Source organism: Gopherus flavomarginatus, chromosome 1 (assembly GCF_025201925.1).
Source record: "Gopherus flavomarginatus isolate rGopFla2 chromosome 1, rGopFla2.mat.asm, whole genome shotgun sequence".
NCBI classification, from domain to species: Eukaryota; Metazoa; Chordata; order Testudines; family Testudinidae; genus Gopherus; species Gopherus flavomarginatus.
Window position 1 is genome coordinate 263,532,106 of NC_066617.1, and position 26,980 is coordinate 263,559,085.

Sequence of the window (26,980 nt, forward strand, 5' to 3'; positions counted from 1 at the left end):
TTTTGTAGTACTACTGTGGGTCCCCTATCTGTGATGTGTCAAAATACCTCAATAATATTGTGATGGTATAGTCCTATTTTCTTTCAAGTATGGGATCCAAGGTAATCACTTGTTCTTTCAAGAACCAGAGAGCAAGTACCACTGGAAAGAACACTTCCCTCAGAGAAGAGCCTGACAATATTTGGCATGTAGAGAACGAATTCCCTTTTTGGAGATTTCCAGTAATACATGTCGTGCAACTGAAGTAACAGCCAAAGTGTTTTAGATGTAAACATGTACTAATGATTTAGGAATACAAATTCAGAGGCCTAGGATGTGCAGATGAAAATCAATTCACTTTTGTTCAGAACTGGGTAAATAGTAATCCTGATTTAAAAAAACAACAACACTACATGATTATTAAATTGAGGTCCAACCCTGCTTTCATTATACAGGTTAAACTCCCATCCACGTCCATGAGAGTTTTGTCTTTCTCAGAACTGCTGGATCAGACCTGAAATATTCCACTAGTAATTATAAACAATAGTAAGAAATACAATAAAAGATTGTGAGCGGCTCACATACTATGGTGATGGAGGCTATCTAAGCAGATAGATAGATACTAATCAGAAGCGAATCCATGAGAGGTAAGAAATATCAAAAGCACCTCCCTTAAATATATTTATCAGTATCACGGATCCTTAATGAGAATTGTGCTGTTTTATATTTTTTTAAATATGTATAGGAAGAAATGCAAAAAGTGTTGAACCGTTAAAAACATAGAGGCCAAATGGAGAACTGGCATGATTCTTCACTTCCTTATTCCATTTTTAGACAGATGTCATTCAGTTGACTTCAGTGGAGTTACTCCTGATTTGCACTCTTATGAATAAGAAAAGAATTGGGCCCAGTATGTCTACAGTGAGGTGCTGATATTTAATGAGGCTTCACTGTGCCTCCATTTTTGAGGGAGCAATTTTGTGTCCACAATCACCACAGGCCCAAATGTTACCTCTTAGAGCTCCAACTATATGTTTGACTGCATCAGAAAATCATGTCAGCTGCAGAACTCCCTGCTCCTCATCTGCTTCTTTTCAAAGAATATTTTGTCCTTTGACAATCTATTTTCATAAGGTTGCTGTCCTCTTTTATTTTTGCAAAATGTCACTGGGGTGGGTGCATCTCAAGAGCTTCATCAACACCTTCCTCATTCAGTGCACTGACTCTGGATTCTCTGTGGGCACAGGGAAGATTTAGGAAAAAAGATGAATCCTTTTAACTGTCCAAAACCTGCACCTACGGAATGCAGCCATTCTGCATACACATGGGGATTTACAGGACTCATTGTTACAGTCCAAGCAGATGTTGGAAACCAATCACAAGAACACATTTTCCTAAATTCTGTATATTTCTTTAAAGTTAATTTTTTTTTCATTTTTGGTCGGAGAACTTGAGAGAAACTGGGATTCAAAGTAAATAAAATTATGGTAAGTATACTTCCTAAGCATGTTCCAGATGGCATAAATAGATGTAGCCCCATTAATTTCAGTGGAGCTAAAATAGTGTAATAATCTGATAATCTGGTTATTTTACTCCAATTCTGGAAGGCTGGTACAAGCTGCGTTTATCTGGCAATCAGCCTGAGAATAAATGGGTTAAATCCCTGCATTGGTGTACTGCTCCATCTGTTAAAGACTGCATTAGCTGAAAGTTTCAGCAAAAAGAAGTATGTTGGGAACTGTAAAGCGACAGCGGGAAACAGGCTGAAGGTTGATTGGACTTGTGGGTTAGTAGAATCAGTCACAGAAATGACACTTTCTCTGCTATGAAATGTATTACATATTACAAGGTGGTTTTCTGGCTAAAACATGTCATTTGTCAAGTAGTGAATGTCTGCATTCTGAAATCGTTCAATCCATGCACCAGCATATGCTACATTTTTCACTTTACTGGAGAGGCTTGCTATACACAATGAAATGCTGCAGTCCACTTTTAAATTTTTGGAAGCAACTTCTATTTAGTTGTGTTTTGATTGTACTGAGTCAGCCGTGTGTACTGAATTATCCAAAGGTTAATTCAACACTTTTTTAATGTATAGTAAAAGCGTTCATAGCAGTGGTTGTCATTAAGAAGACAACATCTATCCACAATTACCACAGACAGTGATACTGCAGTTTTCTTTTCTATAATTAGAATAGGAAAGAACCAATGTGTCTCTAAATATCCTGAGAGGCAAAGGAGAGTAAATGTTCGCTTTCTAACAGCCGCTTCCTTATGTTTGGATGACGCTAAATAAATAACATTTTATTTTGTTAAGAAGATACTTAAAATAATATTACATATATAAAAGTGCACCTAAAAACAACATATATTGATTAGTGTAATTTAATTTATGTATTCATTCATGGACAACATTTTAGAGGGAGTCAAAATCCACAAGCTGTCTCTCAAAGGCTGGATATTACTTTTCGATCTCAAAGACAGTTGAAGGATGTATAAAAATATAAACTGGCATAGATTTCCCCATTGACTACATCGCTGAGGAAGCTTCTATGTGTTGTTTATTCAAAAAAGTACATGACATATTTTGCAACTAATGAAATATAACTAACATTTTTCAGGAGAATATGTGAATAATTAATATGCAGAAGAAATGTGCCCCTTTTGGGGGATATTTGACTATAGGTGTTTTAAACTTGCAGGCCCTGGAAGATAAAAAAGTATTCCAGTTCAGATATCTTTATAACCAGAGACTACAGCTACTTCTTCCTACCCAAATATATTTTTCCAATTTAGAGTATGTTCATGTAAATCTCAGCTCAGAATGTAGCAATTAGGCAGCTCATTTTGTCAATCAATAGATCTGCCTGAAATTTTTGCTAAGGCATGAAATGCATTTAATGTTGCTTTTCTCCAAATTCTTGAAATAAACTTATCTTCCTTTTGAATGCAGTGTGTCAGTTCTGTTTACATAAGAAGAAATATTGAAGCTTTTCTTTTAAATAATCAGCTGTAATTAATTCTTGGCCTCTGGTATGGTTTCAGTGCTTTTAGCATTATGCCTTTGAAAGCCAGAGAAAGAAAAAGACATTCACTTTAATTTTGTGTTTTCCTAAATATTGTAGATCATTAGGAAAATTCACAACAATATTTAATAGAGCTGTGTCTGCTTTCACTAGTCTGTCTATACATTAGGAAATATTTCTTCATCAATATATTTGCCAGTAAACACCACACTGTTCCATTCAGTTTCTAGAGCTTCCAGTTCACTAGCAGCAGCAACATAGTGGCAACCAACTACAAGTCACTAGAGAAAACAATAAACCAGTTCATCCTTGGAGTGAAACCAAGGAAGCCAATGGAGTTACACTATGGATACATTTTCTCAGGGGGGCCCGGTTCCAAGTTCCACTTTAAAAAGCAGAAACAGCCACAGTGCGCTATTAGATGATGAATTCTATGGTAACGGAAACCTACACTTAGCTAGGCATGCTTTAAGCAAAAGGTGACTCACTGCAGCCAATGGAAATGAATGTGGACAGTCTGAAGAAACATTATTTAATCAAACAAAATATATAGCGGGAGTAGGCAACCTATGATATAGGTGCCGAAGGCGGCACACAAGCTGATTTTCAGTGGCACTCATGCTGCCCGGGTCCCAGCCACCGGTCTGGGGGGCTCTGGATTTTAATTTAATTTTAAATGAAGCTTCTTAATCATTTTAAAAACCTTATTTACTTTACATACAACAATAGTTTAATTATATATTATGACTTATAGAAAGAGACCTTCTAAAAACTTTAAAATGTATTACTGGCACATGAAAACTTAAATTTGAGTGAAAAAATGAAGACTTGGCCCAGCACTTCCGAAAGGCTGCCGACCTCTGATATATAGGAAAGGTATAAAATGGGCTACATTCACTGAGGAGCTCCTAATAGTTTTAATGCATAAATTCATTAGACAAGTCACAAATGCACTGTATAAATTAATTAGATTGTGGATACTCTCATTAAATGCTATTTAATGAGTTAATAAGCTTGACAAGCAATGACAAATTGTTCAAGTGCATGTATGGGCAGATTTTGTTGTATTTGGAGAGCTGTGTGCTTGACAATATACCCAATGTAATGCTTTGAGTGTATGTATGGGCCAATATAGCATATGTGAAGTGACCTCTTATGTGCCTGGAGTACAGTAACAAGTAGGGAAGAACCTATGGGGAAAAGGTATTAATTGGATAAGCATAAGAGTCTCCAGTGTGTCAAGGGAGTACTCTGCAATTGAGATTCAAGAACCACCCACTGCCTAGGACAAGGAAGAAACTTCTCCCCAGTGCATATTACTGCCTAACTGAACATTACAGGGGGGCTCCCAGCTTCCTCTGAAGCACGGTACTGATCAGTGTCAGAGACAAGTTACCTGACTTGATGATCTATTATGGCATCTACTGTGGCTTTAATCCCCAGTCAGGGATTGATGGATATGTATCTGTATTATCACAGTTGTAGCTGCTAGAGTCTTTGTAGGCCCAGGAGAACTGGGGGAGCACATGCAGCCAAGCAAATGCTTCAGACTTTGAGAGGATGCAATCTGCATTCCCTGTATTGGCTCAGATCTACTGATTAGTGGGAAGGGTAGGATAATGGCCTCATTTGTCAAGTGTCACCATTGGACTTTGTGCTCCATAAGAGCAAGCACAAAGATTACTGCTGATTTCTGTATAGGGCACATTGTGCTCTGTATCTTCTCTCCCTTCATGCCACAATCTATCCTCAGATCTCCATTTGAGAAGAGAAGGGTGTGGTGTTCATGGGAACACATTCTTCATGGAAATGTTATAAATATTGCTGTTGCAATGTGAAGGCCAAAAATAGTTTGCATTCAGTTTTAATTATGATGCAGTTGCAGTGCATTAAACTATGCGTGGTTAAGTGAATTTAGCAATATACCTTAATCACAATCTTCCAGCAATGTAGCTGATCTGCAGTTCACAAATAAATCACCATCCATTGTTTTAAATATTTTATTGAAAAATAAAACTCCATTGAATGAATTGTTAACCATGTAATGAGCTGAGCATATGAATTCAAAGGGTAATTTCTGACCAGTTAATTTGATTTCTCCAATTCCTTTAAAACCAATTTTTAAAAGGAAGTTTATACCTTAGTAGCAAGTATAAACAATGAGGAAAAAATAATTTTGGATGCACCTATACACCTTTTAAAGTATTCCATTCCTTTTGAACATCTCAGGGAAGGAAATTTAATGTAATCTAATGACAAGAAAAACAGAACCACACCATTACTGACGCCTTGAGAATCAGGTGAGAAACCTCTGTTGATGTTATAGTTTTCAGCAAAACTAAATTAATACATAGAAGATTATTCTCCAACATCCTCCAGTGTATACTAGCCTGAACAAGAAGGATCTCAGCAACAGAGGTCAAACTTCATAAAATACATTGGTGGGACTATTTTGAAACAGGATTTTGAACAACTCAGTTACCAAAGCAGCATCAGAGAATGCCATCACACTCAATGTATGGCACCTAAAGATCAGATACATCTGAAGCTGCTCTGCATTATTATGGCAGCAACATTGACTCCAGAAGCCAAAATAACGCAGATTTCATAGGAAGACCTCTAAGGAGAGGAGGTAAGATCCAAAAGAGTAGATTTCCTAAAGCAGTTTTTCCCTCAAAGATAAACTGTCCACTGTCAAGTCAATCCCAGACTCCTAGGTAGCACAAAAAAACCCCTCATCTTTTGATTGATTCCGTTTTTGTAATATTAAATTCTCAAAGCATTCTCAGGGCCCATTCAAACTGCAAATACAACTGTGTCCCTCATCCAGGCTAAAGCGTTTGGACATTTTCAATTTATTTGGGTCTGTGGCTTTTGCATGCTTTGTAGATATGATTAAAACATAGTTAGGTCTCATCTACATTTCAAGATCAAAATGTGTTTTAGCCAGGCCAAGGTACAGCCATATGCAAACAGGTCCATGACACTACTTTTTTTGCAGCATAGACAGATCCTTAAGGAGGAAGGTCAAACCCTGCTCAGTACTATTAAAGGCTAGTCTATACAACAAATATTCTAAAACCCTCATGGCTGAGATGACAGGTACCTCTTTTTTTAAAAGAGGTCCCAAACTCTTCATCAAAACAAAGTCCCAGGTCACAAGCTCATTTCCTGTGCCAGTATTGGAAGACATCGTAGAGCACATTTAGCAAACAATATATTTAATAAAATGTAACCATTTACAACACTCAACATTATCATTGATTTATCATATATGCTTTATCTTAATATATGTCCCAGTTTTCACTGATCATTACAACAGTCACTTGAAGCTATTTAAGTGAAAACATTTGTGATGCTGAGCCAGTGAGGATAAGCAACAAGCAGACTGCGTGACCCAAAGGCAACTTTAAGGACATATTAGTAGAGCAGGGATCGGCAACCTTTGGCATGCAGTCCATCAGGTAAATCCGCTGGCAGGCTGGGACTTTTTTTTTCCCCTCAGCGTCCGCAGGTTCGGCCGATCGCAGCTCCCACTGGCCACGGTTCACCATTCCAGGACAATGGGGGCTGCAGGAAGTGGTGGCCAGCATGCCCCTCAGCCTGTGTCACTTCCCCCAGCCCTCATTGGCCTGGAATGCTGAACCGCAGCCAGTGGGAACTGCGATTGGCTGAAACTGCGGATGCTGCAGGTAAACAAACCATCCCGGCCTGCCAGCAGACTTCCCTGATGGGCCACATGCCAAAGGTTGTTGATCCCTGGTGTAGAGTACTGAAATGATAAACAGGACTATTCCTTGTAGATACTTAGCAAAGTCACGTTAAATAGACGAGAGTTCTGGAAATGTAGATACTTAGCAAAGTCATGTTAAATAGACGAGAGTTCTGGAAATTCTTGTTAGAGAATTAAGAATAAATACTAATAGTATTTGTCTGTGTTTACCTATATCTTGTTAAAAGTTTAACAACGTCATCTAATTAGCTTGCAAATGCTAAAATTCTGTTCCAGTCTATAATGTTTCATTACTATATTCTAGTGCAGTGGTCCCCAACCTTTTTTGTCTTGCAGGTGCCGGACGATGAGCCACCAAGGACCATGGCCAGCAGACAAGTTTCTGCCAAAACGTCGACGAGAAGCGGCAACGTCAAGAGGCATCATTTCGATGGTAACACCTCTTGATGACGCTGCTTTTTGGTGGCAACACCTCTTGACGTTGCCACTTTTCGACGGCATTTCGGCAGATTCTTGTACACTAGTATGCAAGTGCAGATAGATGCCCAGTGGGCACCATGGTGCTCGCAGGCACTGCATTGAAGACCACTGTTCTAGTGATTCAGAGATCAAAAGGGGTTATTAACATTTAGTTAGAATTTGTGGTGTAATAATGTTGTCTTCATTTCTCTTTGAAAGTTGTAGTAAACTACTCATGAATTGTTTGAATGGTTAATTGCCTTTTGCTAATGAATACAACTAGTTACTGGTGTTATGACTAGGAAATAGATTAGCTTCAAAGCAACAATGTGCATTATCTGTTCTTCATCCAAAGAAGGCCTGTTGGGGTCATCTGATGACAAGAGGCTTATCTGCTGAACTTCAGCTATAAAGGAAATCGGGCCTGATTCTGTTTTATCTCGGATCTGCTTAAACTTTGTCAGGGAAAGTCTAAGTTGCAAACTTTCTCCAGGCATAGGCGCCGACTCTGCAGGTGCTCTGGGGCTAGAGCACACACGGGGAAGAATTAGTGGGTGCTCTGCACTCACCGGCAACCAAGCGCCACACCCCACCCCACCCACCTCCTCCCCTAAGTGCACCACGTCTCCGCTCCTCTGCCTACCTCCCAGCGTTTGCCACTGCCAAACAGCTGTAGCAAGCTCCTGGAGGGAGACAGGAGGAGCAGGAACATGGCACACTCAGGGGAGGAAGCAGGGCCAGGCTGGGGATTTGGGGAAGGAGTTGGAATAGGGGCAGGAAGGGGGCGGAGTTGAGGCAAGGACTTTGGGGAAGGGGTTAGAATGGGGGGAAGGGAGTGGGGCAAGAGTGGAGTTGGGGCTGGGCCAGGGGCAGTGGGAGTCAAGCAGTAGATGTCTCTAGGTCTACTCTGGATTATCCCTGCAATTTCTCATAAAAGAATTTGAACAAACTCTGCACATGGACTGCCTATTGGACTATAACCTTTTAAATTGATTCTAGAAGGATTTTTACAAACAAGCAACCTCACCACCTGTTCCATGAAACTCACCTAAGAACTTTATTCATATCTGTATGTACAATGATCTTTATCCCATAGCAACTCTCTTTCTTTTCTTTTTTAATAAATCTTAGATTTAGTTAATAAGAATGGGCTGTATTTGGGTATGATCTGAAATATTCATTGACCTGATGGGTAATGTGTCCAAGCTTTTGGGATTGGTAGAACTTTATATATGTTGAATAAGTGTTTTAGTAACTGTGATGCGGTGTACCTACCATGCACCAGCCCCGAAAGGGTTAACTGTGCTTTGCAGGCTGAGGAAGCCCCACCCCTCTGACTTTGCTGCACATGCTCAGCCTGGAGGCAGAGTATAAAAGGAAGCAGCCCAACTCAGTCTAGGCAGGCTGCAGACTCTGTCCAGGGATTTGCTATAGGACCCTGATTGCAGAACCATGGTACACAGAGCTCTAGATGGACTCCAGGCTACCTGATGAGCCCAGAGAAGAGACAGTGCTGGCAGGAGCTATGCCACTTGAGGACCCCAGAGACCTGGAGGGAACTGTGGAGCCTTGCTGAAGGAGAAAGAGTAGAAAGCAGCCCAGGGGACTTAAATATTTCTCTGGTAAGTGAACTGGGGAACCAGTCAGCATGTTTTGGGAGGATCCCTGATGACTCAGTGGTGGGCACCCCCACCACTGCCTGGGCTGCAACTCAGAGAAGCAGGGAGGGCCTGAGTCCCACTTTTCTGGATGCCACTTTACCCCTGCCCCCCACCCCCAGTGGTGCCCCACTTCTTCAATGGGTCAATTGGCTATGCAATCCCACAGAGGTGGGTTACTTTACTGACTCTGGCCATTAGGCCATGCTGCCCTGAGAGGAAGGGCTGCTTTATTGACTCCAGTCACTAGGCTGTACTGCCATGTTTTATAGTCAGGGTTTTATAGTCAAACTGGTTGGTTACTGGCTTGGTGAAATCTAATTATAGAATAAATCACCAGTTTTGAGAATTGTCTGCCCTATAGTCTGCAGTTTTCTTTAGCATTCCAGCATAGCCCCTTGAGTGACCATGGTCACAACATTTTTCTCTGAAGAAATTAAAATCAAGTTTGAAATATTATAAGCAGTGGCTGATTCTGGTTCTATTTTCATGGAAATGGATGGTAGAAGCACAAAAATTAGGTCAGTGCTTTAAAAAAAAAATCTTTAATGTGTCCTACCTTATTTTCACACACCAGCCCTCATTTCTGTGAGCTGAAATTTACAAGTACCAGCTTAAAAAAAAAAAAAGGCTAGAGATTGAGTTTTTTCCAATTAGAAAGAATAAGTAAATGAAACTGAAGACACATCTCGTTTCTAAAGCAATTTTAAATGCTCTTACAATTAGGTTTTTAAAAAATATTTACATCTTTTATATAAAAATATTTTTAAAAGCTACTTATACATTTAAGTTGTACAATTTTACTAGCTTCTGGTGATAGAAAGCACAAGACCAGTGTACATAATCACATGCCATGCATATTAAGTTACCAAAAACATAATACAGAATGTAACATATATTAGCTGTTTTTCATGAATATTGTTTTGATTTATTTTCTATATGATCTATATGGTAGTTATGACTTTATGGAAGTGAATAAGATAGATACAATTGCTAATTAATAGTAGTTAATTTCAGTCTTTTAGACCACCTTTACATGCTCTTTTGTTGCCCAATATGTTGATTTCTTAGTGTCTTAGAGCATATAAGATGAAGAATGCAAAAACATCACAAAACAGCTATAAAAAGCAGAACAACCATGCACTGATGGAGTATCTCCAGTTTAGTTCTGTTTTCCATGTCCAGAACCAACTGACCGGCTCTTATTGGGTTAACTGGACCTTGTGTGTGTGCAAGTGAGAGATAATGATGCCTCTCCATTAGCCCATATGCTGAAACAGAGGCAGAATAACAACATTTCTGCACCTCATTAATAAGGTAACCAGCCAATTCTTAAGCATGGATCCAGTGACCCTTCCAGCCCCACACTCAATCTCTAAATGCCAGGCTGTTTGGAATCACAGAATTAAGCCTAAATTGTGGGGGGGCTGATGAACGGCATGAGAAATTTTGTTTCTGCAAAATGTTTAAGTTTTAGTTTCATTCACATATTGCTGAGAATGTCTAAAAAGTCAGTTTGTGAACACTACTATTATCAATAGTGTGTTCATCTATATTTATATTAACAGCCACTTGATGATAATCTCCTCCCATGTCTCAGGTTTGCTTTTCAAATGTTGAAATATAAAATTATGGGTGAGTGTCAAGTGTTTAAACATCTTTTGTTTCATCTACTGTAGCCGTTCAAATAACTGGAACGGGGCAGAGAGCCTAGAATCTACCAAATAGAAACACGTCACAAAGTGGCAGCATTGGTGCACACTGCACTAGTTCTTCATTGATGTAGTGTGAGAGCAGATTAGAAGATATAATGGCAAGATGCTAGATGAGTTATTTTACTCATGACAGAAGGAAGATTTAATGTGTTTAACTTCCCCACATCAAGAAAAGAATATTCTCCCACAATTCTTGCTGTACGTTAGTCTTTGTATAATTCTGCCATCCCACTATCAAGTGGGAACAGATGATGGAATTGGAGAAGATATTAGAAAAACAAAGGAATCTGTGTATATTCCTTGAGTAACTTGATTTACAAATATAAATCAGCCTTGGGACAAAAGTGGTCACGCATGGCTTCCAGGCAATCCCTTTTTTCAGCGTTCTTAGCTCAAACACTAATGCCATGTGCACAAGGATCAGTGCCACCTGAAGAATTGACTCCCATTATGCGAAGAGCAAACTCCCTTGGTGCTTGCAATAGTTCCCCCCATAGAAACTACATCACAGAATTAACAATATAAGCATTCCTTCAAAGGCTGAATAGTGGTTGTACACTGAGGCTACGTCTTCACTACCCACCGTATCGGCGGGTAGCAATTGATTTCTCAGGGATTGATATATCGCATCTCATCTAGATGCGATATATCGATCCCCGAACGCACTCCTGTCGACTCCGGAACTCCACCGGAGCAAGCGGCGGTAGCAGAGTCGACAGTGGGAGCCGCGGACGTCGATCCTGTGCCGTGAGGACGGTAGGTAATTCGATCTAAGATACTTCAACTTCAGCTACGTTATTCACGTAGCTGAAGTTGCGTATCTTAGATCGATCTCCTCCCCTAGTGTAGACCAGCCCTAAGAAAAAGAATTGGTATGTAACAGTGTCACCTGGTGACTGACTCCTACCATACCAATACCATCTCTTTCATTGTACATTGAAGTGTGCTATGACTAGATGAAAGGAGTGAGTCACATACACAAACTAGTTCAAAGTGATTCTCACACGCACACACATATTGGTGAATAGTTACTCTCACAATATTCCCACTAGAATGAGCAACTGCTCAGCAATGTAACAGGCTCACAATCTGGCCTGTCATATTTTCTGGTTAATCCAGTTTAAATGGAATATCCCTACAACTCCACATTGCATTTTTATTTAGTATTTCCTACTCTATTTAAGCAATTCATTGCATTACATAAAAAAAAAAGCAAGGAGGGCAGATCATCAGAAGAATACATTAATACCTAGAAATATCAGCTTCCTGGGCCTGAAGTCATCACTCACAAATCAGCATCAACTGTATCTCAAATACTAATTATTTTCTTCTGTTGTAATATTATTAAATTAAGTCCAGTAGTTAGACCTGAAAGATGGTAAAACGTAGGCAGCCTTCCCATACACCTTTTATTCCTACTGAGGCGAGGTATTATGCCCATCTTTTCATTCCCAAATTATAAGGACCTGGGAGTCTCTTAATCAGGCCTATCACTAAGGGGGAAAAAGGTGACACTGTTTCCATAGGATCAATTCTGAGCACTAAGCAGGGCTTCAAAGAGGTAACATGAGACCATTCTCGAATACTAGCAACCCTACAAAATCTTGTGAAGTGCCTTTATAAAGATTGTATGAAAATGAGTTGTATACAAAAATGTAGAGACAATTCTTTGCAATATTCACATGAAAAATATTTAATTATTTCAAGTATGTCACATCCACAAATTTCTGAAGATTTGTTCATTTTTTGTTACATATTATCCATATGCATATGTGTATAGTATCCAACACAATGGGATTGTGTTCTGACTGGACTTTCTGTAATACAAATTAATAATCGTTACCAACCTCTTAAACTTAAACCCAACTATTTTACAAAAAGCTTACATTTCTCTTTGTGATCATTTCTGATCATCACATTTTCTTGCATTCATTGTCAACTAATAGATTTTTCAAGGATAACAAAAATAAAGAGAATATATTATTCAAGAAATAATTATGGTATATTATGTTTGTAAAACAGAACTGCATTCCTGAATTAAGGCTTTGACTGAGTTTTAGTTCAGATTGAATTAACTCTCACAGCCTGAAGTCAAGTTTCAAATCTCTGAAAATAAGAATTCTTCTCCTAAAAAAAAATTAAGGCGAACCCTGAGAGACTTTTTATGGTGCTAGAGGCAGCATTACAATAAAGCTTCAAATATCACTCTTCAGTTATCAGTAAGGTTCCCTCAGAGAAACTGTATGCCAATTACCTAATAATAATAAATATCATGGCCCAGATTCTCTGGGCCAACTAAGTTTCACTTGAAGCAGGACTGGTGAAGATGAAGTGTAAAAATAGCTTTATGGTGCCTAGAACAGTTTAAAGCAGCTTCATCACTGCTTTGAATTGTTCCTGGCTACCTACGCCTGGCTATTCTGGCAACAAAAGATTGCAGGAGCACCAAGGAACAATGACCATTCCCTCTTTCTTTCACCACAGTGGGCTTGTTTACACTATCCGCCGGATCAACAGGCAGCGATTGATCCAGCAGGGGTCAATTTATCTTGTCTAGTATAGATGTGATAAATCGACTGCTGATCACTCTAGCATCAGTTCTGGTACTCCACCTCAACGAGAAGCACAAGAGGCTCCCATTGACACACCGCAGTAAGTAGATCTAAGTATGTCAATTTCAGCTACGTTATTCATGTAGCTGAAGTTGCGTAACTTAGATCAGTCCCCACCCATAGAGTAGACCAGCCCACTGACACAGAAATAACAATATACTGCAATATCCCAAACTTTATTAAGTTAAACCTTATTGAATTAAGTTTAGTGCCTTTGGGGTTTATTGTATTAAAAATGTAACTGTTTGTGTTATTATGAATTGTATGTAATCTCTCTAGGGGCTTATCTACACCTGCTGTAGCACTTCAGTGTAGACGCTACCTATGTCGAAGGGAGGGGTTCTCCTATCAGCATAGGCAATCCACTTCCTGGAGAGGAGGTAGCTAGGTTGATGGAAGAATTCTTCTATCAACCAAGTTCTGTCTGCACTGGGAGTTAGGTTGGCTTAACCATGGTACTCATGGGGTATGGATTTTTCACACCCCCTGAGCAATGTAGCTGAGTCAACCTGACTTTTTAATGTAGACCAGGCCTAAGAGACATGACTAAAGCAATCTCTGGGAAGAACTAGGAACTTCAAAGAACTTTTGGAGACAATAAGTGTGAAGTGGATTTCCCAGGAAATACTTGGGAAGAGAAGAATGCAAATTACCCATCTCTGAGTCCGTCCTTTTGAAGCTGTGCCTGAGCAGAAAGCCATTGTCTGTCTCAATGCCTATTCACGGTCTCTTCAGAGACCCAAATTGGCCTCATAAACTGATGAGCATTCTTGTTCTCTGCAAAAGGGACTTATGAACTCAGAACCGCAGGAATACCCTTCTGCAGGGTTTTCACAGACTATTCTCCTGCCAGAGTCCATGTTGGAGATGGGGTAATCTCTGGTAAGTTTATTAGCATGTGTGTAGGTTCTTTTATTGTTTTTAATGTTTTTATCTTAAGGATTTAAATGTGCTTGCTTAAAAAGAGCTGTGTGGTAACTTATACTTCTGGCAATTACACTATGTACCATCTCCGAGGAGAAGGCAAAAAAACCTGCATAGGCAGCCCATCTCTTCCTGGAGATTTCACGGTGTATTCAGAAAACAGTGCAGCCTGGAAATATCCCAGTCAGAAGGGAAAGAGACATGTTTCCACCCAAAAGAGGCAACAGCTGGGGAGCCGTAAGCCTAGAATGGTTGCTGGGCCACAGAAGGGGAATAAACATGCAGTTGCCCTGAACTGTGACACACACACACGTTAAGCTATAGGGCTAGAGGGGCTGGGAAGAGTGTGATGAAAAAATTACCTGGGAATGTCCTCTGCACTAGGTAATCCCCAGGAGAATTTGGTCCTACATTGCCAGCTTCTGAAAGGCATGTAGACAACTTCTCTGTGTTCAATTAGGTTGTAGTGATTGACTCTAGTCGATTATATACAACATGCATACCAAAGATATCTATCTTTGTGATCATAAAAGAGAGAACAAAATTAACATCTGTATTTGTTACTAATCACTTATGTTTACTGTATATTTTCATAGAAATAAAGTTGTCTATTAAAAAGTTGGAAGTCAGTGGTTTTGATTTCCTTGAGGGTGCTTTTTCGATAACATGCCTTGCTCAAAGCTAATCATAAAATGAATAAGAACCTTAAGAATTAGATTGGTATGTTAAGTCACTAAAGCTCTTTATATAAAGCTCCAAATTAGTGCACACAGCACATTCATCCATAAGCCAAATATAACAAACTCCTCAAACTTTCCCTTGCTATCTGACATCTCAAGGTATGTCTACACTGCACTCTAAGCCCAGATCTGTGGGGTCCCAGGCTTGTGTACTTGGTATTTCCAAGCCCAGGCTTGAGTGTCCACGCTGCATTGTAAACCTGGCCTTACAAGTGCTGGACCCAGGTCTCACAGCTGTACTAACAAATATGTACTATGCAGACCTTCTGACTTGGGTCTGTCTTGACCTTTGTCTCCACTGCAAAATGACAGGGATTGGACCAGAGTAGAAGGGGGAGCAGTTCAGACTGATTTGTGTGTGGACAGCAGTGGGGCTTGGGTTTAAACCTGATTCAGGGCCCATGCTTAGTTTGCAGCATATATACCCTAAGAGTTATCCTTATTCTAGCACAAAGCAGGTGGAAAGCTGGTGTATCTTGTACTCTGAGAATAGTTCATTCATGGGGGAGCTTTCAGGTGGTGTGACACCACCATAGTGATGCCCATGCCACATCCATCCTCACCCACAACAAAATGGGCATAGCCAGGAGAAAAGGGACATAGCCAGGATACCGTTGCAACTGCCTGATTTCCAGCTGCTGCTATTGACCTATAGGCCATAGGCAGCCAGGCATAAGATAGACCAGGGGTTCCCAAACTTGGTTCGTGGCTTCTTCAGGGTAAACCCCTGATGGGCTGGAGACACTTTGTTTACCTGAGCGTCCACAGATACAGCCACTCACAGCTCCCAGTGGCTGTGGTTCACCATTCCTGGCCAATAGGAGCTCCAGGAAGCGGCGTGGGCCAGGCCACCTCTTCCCGCAGCTTGCATTGGCCAGGAACGGTGAACCGTGGCCACTGGGAGCTGTGAATGGCCGTATCTGTGGACGCTCAGGTAAACAAAGTGTCTCCAGCTCACCAGGGGCTTACCCTGAACAAGCCACGAACCAAGTTTGGGAACCCCTGAGATAGAGTAACTCCTGCAGCTGGGTTAACATCTTCAAAGAGCTTTACAAACGTCAATCCTCACAACATCTCTAATATAAGTGTGGTTTTTTTATTCCTGTTTTACAGGTGGAGATAAATACAGAGAAGTTAAGTGACGTGGAAGATCACAGAACAAATCAATGTCAAAATCTGGATGAGAAGTCAGGAGTTGATGGTGCTCAGTCCTGTGCTCAGAGCACTATCTCACACTGCTTTTCTTTTCCTGTTCCCAAATATCCGTGTTTCCTTGGAGCCATTCATATTTTTAGTTAAGTCGAGCATGGCGGTGCTTCTCAGACTCCATTTCCAGCACAACAGGAAATGATATGAACAAAGAAGGAATTCATGCTGCCTCTTATGGTTGTGAGGAGCTCTCCATAAACATGCCACTATACTATCCTCCTTCAAAACCCTTCTAAAAACTCACTTGGGCTGTGATGTCCACAAGACATTTCACAATGGACATGGAGTGAGTGTGCTGAAACTACTTCTCATGACTGAACACAGTATATATTGCTGCTACCATGTCCTTCCTCTTCCAGTCCTTCTCCACTTACCTCAGACACAGAGAATAAGCACTGTGGGGCAGTGACTTTCTTTTATTATGTGTGTCTACAGCGCCTAGCACAAAGAGACCTCAATCAGGGATCAAACCAGAAAGACAAATAGTAATCATTATAATCCCTTTTACAGTCCACTTTAAATATTATTCCTCTCACTACCAGTTGAATCTATATTGATGCTATATGCATCCAATGAAATTATTTTGTTTTGCAGCAGCTACTCTCTCCTAAGATTTTGAACTCAAGCCCCAAAGCTACATTATGGAGAGTTCAAGAGAGCAACTGCACAGACTGCCAAACCTTCAAGACATAAAAAAGAGTTGTATTTTGTTGGATCTTTCTTTTGCATTGTCATACACAGTGACAGTCAGTGTATCAATGGCTTCTGCAGTTATTGAATGCCTCACCTTCTGCTTTGACCTTTACCTACCCACAAAAGCTATTTATTTCCACCTCCTTCAGGAATATTACCCTTCAGTCATCTGGAATTTGGGTATTCAATGTGGTACCATGTAGTTATTTATTTGTGTCATGGTTACTGGGCAAATTGAGCCTTAGACAGGGCCGGCTCTAGGATTTTTGCCAGCCCAAGCAAAAAAAATGTTGCCCCCCGCTTTTTTTTGTGCCCCTTTGCCCCTGCCCCAACTCCACTCCTTCCCCAAATCCCCAGCCCCGCCTCCTCCCCCGGGCATGCCGCATTTCCCCCCCCATTACTTCCTGGGAGCCCCCTCGTGACCTCCCGCTCTAGCTCACCTCCACTTCACCTGCTCCCCTACGTGCGCCACTGCTCTGGGAGGGAGGGTGGAGAAGCAGAGCAGTGGCGCATTCAGGGGAGCAGGCAGCGCGGAGGTGAGCAAGGGTGGTGGGGTGCAGGAAGTAACGGAGGGTAGAGAAACGGCTCCCCCGAGCGCCTGCCACTTGGCTTCTCCTCCCTCCTTCCCAGCCTTGCTGTGTGAAACTGTTATCGCGCGTGACAAGCCTGGGAGGGAGGGGGGAGAAGCGGAGCAGTGGCATGTTCAGGGGAGTGGTAGAGCAGAGGTGAGCTGGAGGGGGGTGCACAGGAAGTAATGGGGGTAGAATAACCACTCCCCACTCCAGCTCACCTCCTCTCCACCATCTCCCCCGAGTGCCCCACTGCTCACCTTCTCCTCCCTCCCAGACTTACTGCACAAAACAGCTGTTTCCATGCAGCAAGCCTGGGAAGCGGAGCAGTGGCGGCACACTCAGGGGAGCAGGCGGAGGCGAGCTGGGGCGGTGGGTGCACTTTTTCCCATGTCCTGGAGTCGGCACCTGTGATTTCCAGTCCCAGAATGCCACCCCTAGAAATGTGCCGCCCCAAGCACCTGCTTGTTTTGCTGGTGCCTGGAGCCAGCCCTGGCCTTGGAGCCCATCAGTCCCTAAGATGACAGCCTGGCTTTCTGCACCTCACTCTGGGAGGAACCACAAAGTCTGGCTTCTCTTAGATTGGATCTCTGAGCAGCATCCCCCCCATAGCAACCATGGTAACTCAACAGGCCCAGCAGCACTGGAGACCAGTAAGCCCTTCTCCAAGCACCTGTGACAGCAGCTGATTAAAGTGACTCACAAACAGCATCCTCAGAACAAAACAGCTTTTGATTGCCAAAGGGGATAAACATTTAGGAAATCATGTTAACAAAAAACAAAACAAAGACTACTATACTCATATTTTGTTACCCAAGCATAACATCCTAGTTCAAGTAACTCCATCTTATTCCCATTTCTGGGTTGGAAGAGTCAACCTACTTGCTGCAGTTCCTTTCTCCAATGCAGCATTTTAAATGTAGATCTGCCCTTTGTGTCTCAGTCAATTTGGATGTCAGCCTCAGCCTGAAGACCACCCATTTGCCCCTTCTCCTTTCTGAGGCCAGGATCTTGAAGGTCTAGAATCCCCTTTGATCCTGTGTTTTGGTATCATCACCAAAACTATATCAATAAATACTCGACAAATAGACTAACTATGTGACTATCACCATGAAATATTTGGCTATTCACACTGGGATTCTCATATGATTTCTATGAAGCTTCTGTGCACAGTAAAATGGAATAGGTGTAAAATTAGGGCACTACAGTACTTCACTCTTAGTAAGGCTTCACAAATGGAAGAAGCTGGATTCTCTATATGCAGAGCTGACCATTTGGCAATAGACTATAGGAAGATTCTTTCATCTTACTGATCTGAAAATATTTTATCATTTGATATTTCATTCAGAAAGGTGCAATGGTCTGTAGTTCCAATATTAAATTGACTGATTCTTAACTAGCAGGCCTAGACCACCCAATGTTAAACATCTCAAATGGTTGTTACTTCTGGCAACACGTGAGGATATGATGCTGCCAAACATCACTGAGTGCATCCCTAATTATTGCTGATTTCATGAGAGGTTACAACATTGTTCTGTAGTCATTAGCTATGTCCATCTCTGAGTTAACAGTAGACAGAAGACAAATTAGAAAAACTTGTAGACAATCATGTAGCAAGACCCCAAAAGGGCTTGGTGAAACAATAGGTTAGGGGCCTCTTTCGTGATTCCAAAATCCAACCCCCTCCAGACTCTGCTTCCCTCCATCTCCCTCGCTGCCCCAATCCAGCCCCCATGTCTCCCAGCTCCTGCTCAGCTACTCCATAGCCCCAATCAGCCCTCTAGTCCCCAAATTCCTGCCTAGCTTCCCTCCAGCTCCCTCATGGCTCCCCTACAGATCCCCAGCTTCTTCAAGGCCCTGCTCTCCCCCCTCCCCACAGTTCTGATCCAGCCCTCACAGCCTCCTTCAGTCTAGCCCTCTGCTCCCACAGCTGTGATTAAATTAGCTCTCCAGGTCCTCTCCTGTCCCCACTTCCCTGATCCACCTTCCTAGCCACCAATGTGCTGGGGAGTACTTGACCCTGGCTCTGCCCCAGGCCCCACCTCTGCCTCGCTTCTTCCCACCCTGATTATGGCGGGTGGAAGGCAATGATTGGGTGGGGGTGCTCCAACCCTGGAGCACCCACGGAGTTGGCGCCTATGCTAGCCCCATTTCAAGCCCCCCACAAACCCTCTTTCAGTTCTCCCATTTGGTCTCGTCCAGCTCTGATCTAGTCCCCAACTTCCCTCCCCATGCCTTGTGGAAAGCAACCAAAGCTTTTACCTTCCATCACAGGAGGAGTCGGGGGGAAGGGGAGCACATCTCCCATCTCTGTTTCCCCCTACGTCTCCATTCCCCTGTGCATCCCCTGGCACTGCAATCTCCCCCCACTCTCATCTTTTCCACACATCCTTGCCAGCTGTTCACACCTGCAGTCACCCCAGCTGAAGCCCCCGCCCCATCCCAGCCGCCCTCCTGCCACAACGGGATAATAGGCCTCACTTTTCCCCAGCAGCCCCTCCAGTTGGGTCCCCATAATCTCATTACCTATTGACGGTGTGCCCCTTGGACCACTGCAGCTATGCCATTGCATTTAGTAAGTGCAATTGAGATCTACTACACTGTGAGTTGACAGAGGATCACAAGCTCTTAGGGGCAATTTTAACTTGTGCTGCCCTGGTTGGAGTCTGGCTCCTTCAAATTGCCTTTGGACCACACACACCTCTTTTTTGGTACCAGGACAAGCATTTGGTATTATCTTTGTTTTACCACAATGTTTGTTTCTTGGTATAGCATCATACTAAGTAGGTTTATCTTGTCTGCACACTATGTTACACAGGGATTCCTATTCTGCCTTCTGATCTTCACTTCAAGGTGCTGTATGTTTCCCAGAAGCATGTACCACACATGCCTCACTTCACTGTGCTGCTTTGAAATCAGGATGCTATTTTAAGGAATATCATGCTTGACTGAAATAGAACAGTGGTTTCCAAGCACAGTGAGGCATTGCCATGTGTTAGTCACGCAGTTGCCTCAAACAAGTGTAAAATATCCAAATTTCAAGAAACTCAAGTTATATTTGATTACATACAATATATACTATACCACTTTGAGTCAGTCTATCCACCTGTTGACCAAATGGGTGATTATACTCATTCATGTTCAACATTAAGTATAATTCCACATCTTCTATTTCAAACATTATTGACAGGATTTACACACTTATTCAGTTTCACCACAAACAGACAAATTTAACTTTTGCAATGAAGAGCTATTACAACGGGGAAGCAGTGTGGCCTATGGGATAAAGCATGGAACTGGGAATCAGAAGACGCGGTTCTGTGCCCCAGCTCTGCTACTAACTTCGTATGTCACCTTAGGCAAGTCACTTCTCTAAATACTTTAAATACTTCCCTTTGTTTCCCCTCCACTAATTTACCTGCTTTGGTTATTTAAACTGTGTGCTCTTTGGGGCAGGAACTGTCTCTTACTATGTATTTGTACAGAGCCTAATGCTCCAATCTCAGCTGGGGCTTCTAGGTGCTATTGTAAACAACTCTGCACCACCATGGTACAGAGTTAAGAGCTCTGCACATCCTACCATACAAGTTCAGTTCTCTGAGCTGGGCTCCTGCTCCCCTGTGCCAGCATGGATAGGAATACAGAGGAGTCAGGCTACTTAGCCCAAGGAGGAGCCTCTGCAGTGACCCCACCACCCTCCCTCCCAGGCCAAATTCAAGACAGCAATGATAGGCTTTGAAAGGAGTCCTATTTAGCCCTCCTTAGCAAAGGAAAGTCACCATGGGTCCAGGTCAGCCAGGAGGGAGGGAGAAAGGTAGGGTGACCAGACATCTCATTTTAAAGGGACAGTCTCATATTTAAGCCCCCCTGCTGGTTTCACAACTTTTTCTTTAAAATGGGTAAATTTTCCTGTATTTTATGTCTCACCCCCAATCAGTACTTTTGGGTCCTGCTGCTGGCCAGATCCCTGCTCACCAGCTTCCCACCACCAGCAGTGAGTAGGGGCAGGGGGTCCAATGGCTGATGGTGGGAGTGGGTGTGCAAGGCTGGTAGCGGGGGCAAAGCTGCAGCATGCAGGGCCAGCCACTCCCTCTGCTGGTCCATCAGCGCAACCCCTGCTGCGTGCCAGACCCCATTCCGTTTCCAGCTGGCACTGGCTGCACGCTGCAGTAGCTGGTGAGTGCGGGCAGGCGCCAAGCGGCGGCTGCTTACATGTCGCCTCTGTTGCCCACCCATCAGCCCTTTACATGCTCCTTCTCTCGCTGTCCTCTCCCTGCTTTTCCCCTTCACACCCCTTTCAATCATACTGCTCCTCCACATCACCCCCAGTGGGTTGCATCCCATTCTCAATGCTGTGCACAGAACCAGCCCCAGGTTGGAGCACTCAGCTCATCAACAGCCTGGCCGATAGGCTCCTTCCTCCTCCACTGCCTCTGGCTGAGCCGGTGCCCCAGAAAACAGTCCAGAGCATTGACCAGGGTGAGCCAGCCCTGCATGTGACAAAGCCCTGCAGAGCGCTGGCACAGAGCAGCCATTTCTCCCCCTCAGCTAAGCTCTGAAGTGGTGGAGGGGGTAAGGTGACCAGATGTCCTGATTTTATAGGAACAATCCTGATTTTTTGGTCTTTTTCTTATATAGGCACCTATTACCCCCTACCCCCGGTCCCGATTTTTCACACTTGCTGTCTGGTCACCCTAGGTGGGGGGGGAATGGAGGACAATGACAATTTCCAGCCTGTTCACACCTGGACCCTACAGGCTCCACAGCAGCCCCCTGGGCAGAGGCTTAGAACTCTCTTCACCCCCTAACCCTATCCTGGGTCCTGCCCCCACGGAGTGCAGGGCTTCTCCATCTTCTAGGCCCCCTCCCGTGTTAAGCCACCTCTCTGGCTGGGTTCACTGAAGCCCCTGCAGTCAGGTTCCCTGGTGCACAATGCACCCTTAGGGCTTAACCCCTTCCTGCCCATACTGTAGCCGGGGGACAGGAGGCGGCTGGGTTATGTTGGTGGCCAGCAGCAGCCTGGAGTTGTTAGGTGCCTCTCGACATTTTGCGGGCAGGAAGGGACACGGGGTGGGGCGGAAGACGAGCTCTGCAAAGACATGGGCCAGGTCATCCCTTCCCGTGCTCCTCCTCTCCTCTGGCTAGAAGCAGCTCCTGTCCCTTCTAGTGCTGAAAGCTGCTGCTGGCCACAGCAGCAGTGAACCCTGGCAGAAATCTGGGGAGGAGGGCATGTGACCCTGTGTGCTCCCCAACGTGTTGCCTCGGGAAGATGCGGCACCAGGTACCAGGAGAGGCGGATCTGTCCCGGGGGCCCAGCCAGGAATGGAGGGCTGATAGCACCGGGCAGGGAGGGTCGGGTCAGTCGGTCACCGCTCCCTGTGAGAGAGATGTATGGGAGTGTGTGTGCGTCACCTCTTCCTGTGTGAATGCTAAAGCCTTAAAGATAAGAAGGTAAATAAAGAGAATCCAACTACACAGTATTTATTTTTAACGGGCTCAGTCAACTTGATGTTAATTTGAACATTTGTACTGCATAGTTCTGATTGATTGCCATTGAACTCACTTGAATGCAAGTAATTTTACCAGGTGTCCCATATTCAGGACAGTGAAATCCAGTCACCTTAGCAAGCTAGGAATAAAAAATGGGGAGTGGGGATAAATCTCCAAATTAAACCAAATCATTTATATTCTCTGAGGAGATAATACTTGGCACTTCTCATGTTCAAAGTGCTTTACAAACAGGTAAAGAAAGTCAACAAACATGTGGACAAGGGTGATCCAGTGGATGTAGTGTCCTTGGATTTTCAAAAAGCCTTTGACAAGGTCCCTCACCGAAGGCTCTTAAGCACAGTAAGCAGTCATGGGATAAGAGGGAAGGTCCTCTCATGGATCAGTAACTGATTAAAAGATAGGAAACAAAGGGTAGGAATGAATGGTCTGTTTTCACAATGGAGAGAGGACCCCTCAGAAATCTGTCCTCATACCAGTGCTGTTGAATATGTTCATAAATGGGCTAGAAAGAGGTAAACACAAACTTGTAGATGACACTAAATTACTCATGATAAAGTCCAAAATAGACAGTGAAGAATTACAAAGGAATCACACAAAATTGGGTGACTGGGCAACAAAATGTTGTATGCAGTTTAGTTGTAGCCATGTCAGTCTATTAGAGAGACAAGAGGGTAGGTAATATCTTTTACTGGACCAACTTCTGTTGGTGAGAAAGTCAAGCTTTCAAGCCATAGAGCTCTGACCTGAAGAAAAGCTCTGTGTGGCCCAAAAGCTTGTCTCTCTCATCAAAACAAGTTGGTCCAATAAAAGCTTTTACCTCACCCACCTTGTCTCTGGGCAATAAAACGGCAGATGAAATTCATTATCTACAAATGCAAAGTAATGCACATTGGACAACATAATCCCAACTACACAAACAAAATGTAGGGGCCTAAATTCACTGTTACTACAAGTAAAAGATCTTGGAGTCACCACAGATAGTCCTCTGAAAACATCCACTCAATGTGCAGCAGTAGTCAAAAAAGCTAACACATAATAAGACAAAAATATCATAATACCACTATGTAAATACACGGTACACTCACACCTTGAATACTGCATGTAGGTCTGATCAACCCATCTCAAAAAAAGATATATTAGAATTGGAAAAGATACAGAGAAGGGAAACAAAAGTAATCAGGGGTATGGAACAGCTTCCATATGAGGATAGATGAAAAAGCCTGGGACTGTTCAGTTTAGAAAAGAGATGGCTGAGGGGGGTTATGATAGAGGTCTACAAAATTATGATTGATGAGGTGAAAGTGAATAGGGAAGTGTTATTTACCCTTTCACATAACACACAAACCAAGGGTTACTGATTAAAATGAATAGGCAGCAGGTTTAAAATGAACAAATGACAGTACTTTTTCACACAGCGTATAGTCAAGCTATGGAACTCATTGCCAGAGGATGTTGTGAAGACCAAAAGTATAATTAGGGTCAAGAAAGAATTAGATAAGTTCATGGAGGATAGATCCATCTATGGTTATTAACCAAGGTAGTCAAGGACTCAAGCCATGCTCTGGTGTCCCTAAACTTTGACTGTCAGAAGTTGGGGCTGGACAACAGATGGTGGATCATTATAAATTGTGCTGTTCTGCGCATCAGACATTGTCAGAAGATAGGATACTGGGCTAGATGGATCATTGGTCTCACTCACTATGGCCATTCTTATGTACATTATCCAATTAATTAATATTAGCAATGGCCAGGTGAGGTTGGTATCACTCCTATTTTAAACAGGGGGAAACTGAGACACACAGTGAAAACTTGCCCAGGCTTTTAGCTGAAAATTGGAGTTAGAGCTGAGATGGGAACAGACGAGCTCCTAGCTCTGAGTGCCATGCTCACACCACTGGACTGCACCTTTCCTATAGGGGAGCTGGGCAGAAAAACAAAAATCATCTTTTGTAACTGATAGGCTGGTGTGGGAGTAATGCAGTCACTTATTTACACTGTTTTGATGGCAGGCTAGCTTCAAGTTGTGCTCTTATCCGTTTATTCTATCCAAGGGAAGGAGGATGCTCCGTGCAATGTCATTAAACTAGAGCAGATTATTTGAGGAAGGGCATGTGGGGCAGATCCTAGACTCGTTTTCTCACCTCCACTCTTCCTCTAAGGCTATGTCTACATTGCACTTTTGTCGTTAAAACTGTTGTCAGTTAGGTGTGTGAAAAAATACACCCCTGACTGATAAAACTTTTAAAGACAAAGTATCCTATGGACAGCGTTTTGTCAGCAGGAGACACTTCCCCGCCAACAAAGCTACTGCCTCACGTGGGGGTGATTTTGCCATCAGGAAAGCTCTCTCCTGCTGGCAAAGAGTGGCTACACTGTGTACCTTACAGCAGCAGAGCTATAGTGGCACAGCTGTGCCGCTGTAAGGCACTCAATGTAGACATAGCCTAAAGCAGTCTTTCTTAACCTTTCTGATCCCACAGACCAGCTATTGCCTTCCTAAACTGTGTCAGAGAGATTTCAGTGACCGGTACCAGTCCATGGACAGGTGGTTGAGAAACACGTCCACAAGAACATAGTGTAAGAACATAAGAATGGCCATACTGGGTCAGACCAAAGGTCCATCCAGCCCAGTATCCCGTCTTCCAACAGTGGCCAACGCCAGGTGCCCTAGAGGGAACGAACAGAACAGGTAATGATCAAGTGATCCATCTTCTGTTGCTAGGGACATCATATCTGCCCATCCTGGTTAATAGCCATTGATGGACCCATCTTTCATGAACTTATCTAGTTCTTTTTTGAACTCAGTTATAGCCTTGGCCTTCACAACATCCTCTGGCAAAGAGTTCTACAGTCTGAGGGTGCATTGTGTGAAAAAAATACTTCCCTTTGTTTTAAACCTGCTGCCTATTAATTTCATAGGTACTGGAAGGAGGGGTGCAGAGGGTGCAGCCACACTCCCTGCTTTGAAGTGGTTTCCATCACATACAGAGTTTACAGTTTGGTTCAATGGCTCTCAGCACCCCCCATTATGCAAATTGTTCCCGCCCCCCGAACACTGCTCTAAACCAGAGGCTCGCTCCCCACACAACGGAGCCAGCCTCTTCTGCGAGGGGCTACATGTGTGACCCTCTCCATCGCTCCCCTAGTAACCTTAGCAACTAGCCGCTTTCACCCTTCTCCGGGCGGGCTCCCCGGGCAGCCAGCTCCCACCGACCGGCCCGCTCCCCGCGCGGGTTGTGGCAAGGGGGGGGGGCTCTTACCCTCCGCTTTAAGGCTCGCTCAGGACACAAACCGCGACGCGTGTCACAGCACCGGCCGCTTCCCGGGGCTCGGGCGCTGGCAAACCCGGCCCTGAGAAACCGGGGCCCCTGGCAGCCCCCCGCCCCGCGGCTGCTCAAGAGGCGCTTCAGGAGCCCGCGGCTCTGCAAGGCAACCAGCGCTTGAACTTCAGCTGGGCAACAAAGCCGCCCGGCGTGTGCCTGCAGCTCCGCTGGGGTCGGTCCCTCTCCCGCCCGCGCGCCGCACACTCACCGCTCCGACCCCGGGGCTCTCACTAGCCCGCAGCCTCCGGCTGGGAGAGGCTCTCGATTGCCCCGGGTTTGGCCAGCCTAGTCCAGGCACTTCAGAGCAGAGCGATCCCCTGCCTGGGACTCTGCCCAGCACCCAGAGGGGGTGGGAGGAGACCAGAGCGGGCGGGAGACACACACACTAATTACAGCTGCTCAGTCAAAGCTAACAGCTGCTTTGCTTTCTCCCCTCCCAGCCGCGCAGCACAAGGAGGTGTGAGCGCTGGAGGCTCCGCTTGTGTCGATCTCTGACCCACACTTTTGCTTTCTGTCAGTGTCTCTCTCAAACACACACGTCTCCCTCCGCATTCTCCCAGTTACTTCTCTGTCACGTTCACAGGCTGGCTGTTAGTTCTCCCTCCCTCTCCCTCACACACATACTGTTGTGTGTTCCTCTCAGTCTAGCACACACACGCCTTCTGTACTAGGGTGACCAGATGTCCCGATTTGATAGGGACAGTCCGGATTTGGGGGGCTTTTTCTTGCATAGGCACCTATAGCCCTCCAGCCCCTGTCCTGATTTTTTACACTTGCTATCTGGTCACCCTATTGTGTACACACACTCGGCTTCCCTGCCACAGGGGCA

At 43.8% G+C, this 26,980-nt stretch overlaps 1 protein-coding gene across 1 annotated transcript in view; it reads right to left on the bottom strand.

The window, feature by feature from the left end:
• MYO16 (myosin XVI) overlaps positions 1-26,523 on the bottom strand; it is a 592,718-nt gene extending 566,195 nt beyond the window's left edge. The window contains exon 1 of the mRNA XM_050946813.1: positions 26,360-26,523. The gene's annotated coding sequence lies outside the window, so the exon portion shown is untranslated. The remainder of the gene's footprint in view (positions 1-26,359) is intronic.
• Between the last annotated feature and the right edge of the window lie 457 nt (positions 26,524-26,980).